The sequence below is a fragment of the Balaenoptera ricei genome, chromosome 9 (genome assembly GCF_028023285.1).
Source record: "Balaenoptera ricei isolate mBalRic1 chromosome 9, mBalRic1.hap2, whole genome shotgun sequence".
NCBI lineage: Eukaryota > Metazoa > Chordata > Mammalia > Artiodactyla > Balaenopteridae > Balaenoptera > Balaenoptera ricei.
In genome coordinates this window covers 79,059,577-79,066,807 of record NC_082647.1, presented here as the reverse complement: position 1 = coordinate 79,066,807, position 7,231 = coordinate 79,059,577, and the positions used below count along the sequence as shown (strand labels likewise).

At 42.5% G+C, this 7,231-nt stretch overlaps 1 pseudogene; it reads right to left on the bottom strand.

Annotated features, from left to right (window-relative positions):
- Positions 1-1,020: 1,020 nt before the first annotated feature.
- LOC132371300 (5'-nucleotidase domain-containing protein 2-like) lies at positions 1,021-6,952 on the bottom strand (annotated as a pseudogene).
- Between the last annotated feature and the right edge of the window lie 279 nt (positions 6,953-7,231).

Below are 7,231 nucleotides of genomic sequence, written 5' to 3'. Positions count from 1 at the left end.
TGCTATGATCATGTAATGTGTCAGATAGGGGACAGCATGTTGACAATCTTTTTATAATAGATAATCATAAACTTGAAAATACCTATAGTGGGACTTCCCTGGTGGCGCAGTGATTAAGAATCCGCCTGCCAATGCCGGGGACACAGGTTCGATCCCTGGTCCGGGAAGATCCCACATGCCACAGAACAACTAAGCCCGTGCACCACAACCACTGAGCCTGCGCTCTAGAGACCACGCGCTGCAACTACTGAACCCTGTGCGTTCTAGGGCCTGTGCTCTGCAACTACTGAAGTCGCATGCCTAGAGCCCCATGCTCCGCAACAAGAGAAGCCACCGCAATGAAAAACCTGCGCACCGCAACAAAGAATAGCCCCCGTTCGCCGCAACTAGAGAAAGCCCGCGTGCAGCAAAGAAGACCCAACACAGCCAAAAAAAAAAAAAAAAAAAAAAAAAAATACCTATAGTTATTTCTGAATTTGTTTTACAAATTTCAGTTTTGATTCATCAGCAAAATACTACTTTAGTACTATTACTACTAATCATAATAACAAATCATTATAAAATCAGTGGTGCTTAGCACTGATTGCTTAGCAGTTTGGGGGGAAAATTCTGATAAAAGCCATGGGTTTTTTTTTTTTTTAGCAAAAAGGACACTGAAAATATGTAATATATATGCCTATTTTTTAAAATTTTTTTATTTTAGAAGTTTCTTTGAACCCACTGAATTATATCCTTGTACCTCAGGCTAAGAACCTCTGAATAGAGATTAACTCATGAGATATTTGGATACATAATTACACTTGTTTGCTTCAGCCAAGTTCAACTCCTTGACAGAAATAATACCTGATTACAATTGTATTATTAGAAAATGCTCAAGTAATATAGAATATGTTATTTTTAAGATGTGAAATTGTAAGATCACTGATGATGGAGATACTCTCTGGGTATAATATCAGCTGTTTTAATGTTAAACATACAGATTTGAAAAAAGAGAAGCTACTTAGAATGTATCCATATTCTCTAAAGCCAAGCACAAGAAATAGCTTTCACACATTGATGCATCAGGCTGATGAGCCAGGACTCATGTAACCTTAGATCTAACCGCTGATTACATTCTCCGACGCACTCCTGGCTCCAGAATGCTGCCTTAGAGACCACCATGTCTCCCCAGTGACTTGGCATATCTGTAAAAGGATAAAAGACTGGAGTAGAAAGCTGAGACAAGGAGGTGTTATTCTCTCCTGTTCTCATAATGTAGCCAATAAGTTTAGATTGCTTTCACAGAATTGCAAGACTAACTGGATCCACCAGAAAAAAAAAGAAATTCTACTGGGCTTCTTAGGAAGAAAAAGTAAAGAAAATCAGGAGTATCTGAGTAAATTAAGGATGAATAAACTGCCCACTTTTCGGCTAAAATACGGTTAACGCCAGTGCTTTGTAATCTCCAGTTACTTCTCAAGTCAAAATCACCTTTCCTCAGATTAGAGACAATAAATGAGTCTGTGCCAATCATTCTAGTTTGTATACGGTAATTATGCCTCTTACCCCAGTACTGCTTACTAATACAGGCCGAGTACACGGTGTGCATATGCAACACCACACATGAACTACTGAAGACTTTGCAGAAATAGTGAAACGCCAGGTTCCATTTCAAGGAAGCCAGAAGGGTTTTCTCATAAGTGAAGTTTTCAAACAGGCCGCAGACCACTTGGCACATGATTTTTCTGATTATAACAGGCTATATCCAAAGCTAAAAGAAAAATAATCCTGAAATTCAATGCTGATTAATAAGGTAGTACAACAGAGTGAGATTACCAGATAACTTTTTACTCAGTGGAATTCTATTTTCCTATCTTGGACTATTCAGTTTACCTCTTTCCTGTATGATTTAGTAATCTTCCTAGGATACATTAAGAGAATAATCATTTATAAGAGTTTAAGAAAATAATTTATCAAATATCTAGCACTGATTATTATCCAAAATGCCAATTATATTATTTTGGCCATAAACCGTGAGCTACAAATACATGAATAGAATTCAACTTCTTTTCTCCTCGTTTGGCATTATGTGTCACATCAGGTAAATTGCCACGTCCAAGACTGAACTTCAGATGAATCATAACTGTGTCTCCAGCTAAGCTTGGGGATTGTATTATGCTGATGGATATTTCCCTTCCATGGATGGCAGTCACTTAATTAGAGGGGGTGCTGTGTACGGAGTTTGCCCTCATATTCTGAGGTCAGTATTTTTTTTAAAAGTCTAAAACTTGTTGATGCCACCTTTTCTGCTTGCACTGTGATTTTAGTTGGTGCAATATCCGTCATGGTTTTCAAACTTTTTAAAAAGATAACCATTGCTATACATGAAAGTTATACTTTCAGTATGTACAAGAGAGAAGAGAAGAACAGATCTAGTTGAAGAGTTAGATACTGGACGGAGAATCCTACCTTTTGGCTCCACCTCCGTCTCCTTCCAAGTTCTTGAGGGGCTGAAAACAGCTAACAGATAATTATCTTCTTTTCTTACTGTAACCTAAAGTGACAGAAGCAGAGGATTTTCCCCCATTCACTCACTGAAAGAGTAAAAGCCTTTAACTGTTCAGACAGAATAGTTAATAAGCTGTCATTCACTTTCTGTCACATAAATGCTGTCTCCTGGTGTTTTACCTGTAATACATTCCTAAAAGTTTCCTCGGCAGCCCGAGTCTAAAACGCACACTGGAACTCACATCAAAACACAGCTTACACACCAAGTGAGCAGATTCTATGGTTTACACATCAGTAAACCCTGTGTGTAGGCAAGAAGGAAAGCAAACAAATTCTGTTTTCACTCATCTGCACGTTATATTACCCTAACTTTTACCGTTTCCAAATAATATGCAGATGGAAAATTAGGCAACTGTTAGTGCTGTTGTAATGGCAGGCGAAAACAGTTAAGGGATTCATTTTTCTTCCAAGAAAATCATACTTTGCAAATCCGTCTGAATTACAGCCAAAGGATTACTTTGTATCTGGCTGTAACAAACTCTCCTTCCACCCGTCTTGAATGTGAAAAGAAACCAGCTTATTGTACTAAAAAGTACCATGCCCTCCAGGGTCAGCTACAATTGCCCAGCTTTGAAACTGGCACCGCAGGTCGTGTTTTTATAGGCGATAGGTGAACCCAGGACGAGTTTGTGGTTCCTGCTTTTAAACTTCCTGTGTGAGCAGTTTCTAAATGAGCCTGAGAGCTTTAAGGTTCAGGTCTTTATGGGCCTTCCTGTGGGCACCATTATTTATTGGATTTTTGAAAACAAGAAGGTACTCTGTTCTCCAGGATGAAGAAAAGGCTCTCATAGGAAATGATAGAGGCAGTGTTATAATTTATGACACCTCTGTCTCCCCAAGGAAGTCCTCCTGAGAGCCTAACAAGGCACTCGGATTACAATGATGAGCAAGGATAGGAGAACTGAAATAAGGTGAATCACCTGAGTCTTCAGCTCGTATTGTGGACACATAGGTCCCGGAGATAGGACTGTTCCAGGCAGGAGTAGATTCATGAAACTCACAAGTACCTCTTTCTGCCCACCTCCGACACCTAAAAAGCTGTTAGAATCATGTCGCAGTACTATATGCCTATATGTGTATATGCACGTGCCAGCATTCATTGCTAGCTCCTGTTCACTAAATGTCCACTTAGTACATTTTCCAGTATTAATGAAGGTGAGGAGTCATAGAATTTTGAAAGATGCTTTCCAAAGTCTGAATCAGATAAGGGAAACACTTAGTGGGACTTGGAAATAAGAAAGATAAACGAGCCTACAACATTTCCATGTTGTCAGTTCGGGAGTTGAGGACAGGTCTAAAAATGGTGCTATTGCCAGGAAGGAAGCCTAGTAATAAATAGCTTTAATTGTCATGTTACATGAAAAAATGTAAAGTTAGGGTAATTATCCCTCAGGGAGTCACCTAATGAAATCGTGAGCCATGGCATCTCCAACCAGACGATCGCTTCTTAAAGGACACAGCTATTTGGCCCCTCTTACGGGGAAGTTGTAGGGATGTGGGAACCTTAAGTGCTTTTTTCCTTTCTGTATAAAAGTGGTTTAAGCTACACATTTTGACTTGGCAGACAAGGTTCATGATGTTGATTTTAGATTTACTTGGGGGGAAATAATAAGAATCAGTGCATTCACCAGTGGATACAAGAATTCTTCCAGATTATTTAAAGCTATGAGAGGGCTCATAGCTTACGGCTGGAAAGAGCTTAGAGTTTTAAAAACTCATTTCCAGCGTAGTCACAGCTATCAGCCATCAGTGCTTCCTGGTTTTTTTGTTTTTTTTTTTGAAACAGGGATTGAACCCAACTTTTTTATATTTTCAAGCTTCACTAAAAGGTATTGTGGAGTTTGATTAAGGAGACCTATAGAAGTTGCCAATCAGATATTCGTCTTAATGGAGATACTTAGACTTGCTTGCTTTCCAGTAACTTATCTGTAACATACACACATAAATGGACAAGTCGAGAAATAGAATAACACCAACCCCCAGAAGGACTTACAATACCTTCTTCCAGTCACTTAGACGACCTCCTCCCCCAATCCCATCTAGATTCCCAGTACTATAGATTAGTTTCATCAGTTTTAAATTTTATATAAATGGAATCATAAGAGCTATATTTTTTATATTTGACATCTGTTGTGCTACATTTTGTGGGTGAGATTCTTTTATGTTGTTGCACTTAACACTAGTTCGTTTAATTTTATTATTGGAAATTATTCCATTGAATGAATATGCCACAGTTCTTTTATCCAATTCTACTGTTGATGGATTTGGGGTTATTTTCAGTCAAGGTTAGTATGAACAATGCTGCTATAGAGTTTCGTATACACGGTTTTTGGTAATCAAATATATACATTTCTCTCGAGTCTCCATTAAAATTGGAAATCTAAGTAACAGGGATTATGTATATTCAGCCTTAGTAGGCACTGCCAAACAATCTTTCAACATGGATATAAAACTTGCACTCCTAATGTGAGAGAGCTCCAGTTTCTCCATATCCTTGCCAACACTTGGTATCTTGGCTCTTTTAGCCTTTCTGATTGCTGTGCAGTATAATTCTGGGGGCTTTGTTTTTGTTTCCGTTGTTTTTTCCGAGAAGAAGACCACCTTTGCTGCTTGTGTGGACAGACATCCAGTGTGGGCGGAGCAGGAAGGGCAGGGGCCTTCCCTTGACAATAGAGGTGCCCTCGGCACATGTGGGCCACGTTGCCAAGGAAAGGCATCTTCCTGCAGCAGGTGCAGAGTCGGTCCATCCAGCAGGTTGCTTCATGCTGCAGGGGTGAGTAGGGCCTGGATGAGGTAAAAGCCACTCAGTGGTTGAGCAGTTAACCTAGGGAGGCCATGCCAAGGTCAGATACACACAAGAGATGCCCTGAGAAGAAGGTGAGGTTTTGGAAGGTGTGGAAGATGTTCCCAAACTGAGCATTGAATAGGACCTAGGTGATGCAACTCGGCTCCTGCTGTTCCTTCTTCCAGGCACACAGCCCCTGCCTGGACTTCACATCCTGGAAGGTCTACTTATGCTCCAGCAATCCCATGAGTGCAACGTCAGGGTCTGTGAGCATAGGTCATGTTCTGTGTTGTGTTGATGATGTGGATCTCGTATTCCAGCTTGGGCATGATGGCACCACTGCACCAGTCGTCCTGGGGCCTGAAATCTTCCAGGTTACTGCTGAGGTGTTCTCCAAAGTAAAGCATGCAGAGGCCATCCCATTCCATCAGACCAGGAAGTCCAACAGGTTTCCCTGTGGAAGGATCCTTACCTTTCCAGGCGGGTGATATGGTCCCACTGGACTAAGCCCTTTTCATTGAGTTTTCTGCAGTACTGTGCTGGTTGGTGAAAAAAGCTGGACTTGTCCACTTGGAGGATAACCTCATTGAAGGGTTGACCAATCAAGACCCACCATATGATACATCTCCATGTCCACGAAGCTGAAGGGACTGTTGGTGATGAGGAACAGCTGTTTCCCATGGGCCACCAGGTGGCTCAGGATAGCAATATTCACTTTCGGGATGTACTTCTCTAGGTCCCCACTCAATCCACTGGTATATGAGGTCATGTCTTGTGTGGCATCTTTTTTTTTTTTTTTTTTAATTTATTTATTTATTTATTTATTTATTTATTTATGGCTGTGTTGGGTCTTCGCTTCTGTGCGAGGGCTCTCCCCAGTTGTGGCAAGTGGGGGCCACTCCTCATCACGGTGCGCGGGCCTCTCACCACCGCGGCCTCTCCCGCTGCGGAGCACAGGCTCCAGACGCGCAGGCTCAGCAATTGTGGCTCACGGGCCCAGTCGCTCCGCGGCATGCGGGATCCTCCCAGACCAGGGCTCGAACCCGCGTCCCCTGCACTGGCAGGCGGACTCTCAACCACTGCGCCACCAGGGAAGCCCTTGTGTGGCATCTTGAATGACCTCCATCACATCCTTGTATTGGTACACTTGGTCAAACTCCAGATCATGAGCCAGGAAGTGGTCTACCATGCAGAACAGTGACATCTCTGGCAGTAGAAGATGTCCATGAAATGTATGATGGAGGGAACTTTGCTGTAGAAACTGCCCACCGGGTACAGGGGGTATGCTGGGTGCCCCCAAACAGGTGGATCACTTCCTCATCCTGCAGAGTTGGAGGACCCTAGAGGCATTCCCCAGTTGCATATAATGGAAGGCATCAGTCTTCATCTGAATACTCTTCTGAATGTCATAGTGGAGTCCCCAAAGGCAAACTTGAGGTTGTAGTCATACTTCTGAATCCCCTCTGAGCACTTGTACTGCTCAATCAGGATGTCATGTGCAGCACTGTAGATCGCTAGGTGCAATGCAGCTGTGTTCTGGGCCAGCATCTCGTCATAGTGGGAGCTATAGACCTTGACATCACTCACGTTGATCTCATTACTGGCATAGACAGCTGCCAGGTTCAGGGACTGCTGACCTTGCTGGGTGACAGGGGTGCAGGAGGCCCTGCACCAGTTTCCGTATGTCCTGGTAAGAGCTTACAGGTGTGCTCTGAGCTTGTCTCCTTGAGTGGCGGCAAAGCATGCACTACCCTGATCCCAAAGCCAAGAAAAGTGCCTCCCTGTTTGCTGTCAAGACACCTCCAATCTGCTGTTACACTACCCCAGTATTGCCCATTAGCTCACCAGTAAACCCTGGATGCTTCCAGTGACTCCTGATAGCAATGCTATCACCAGTTC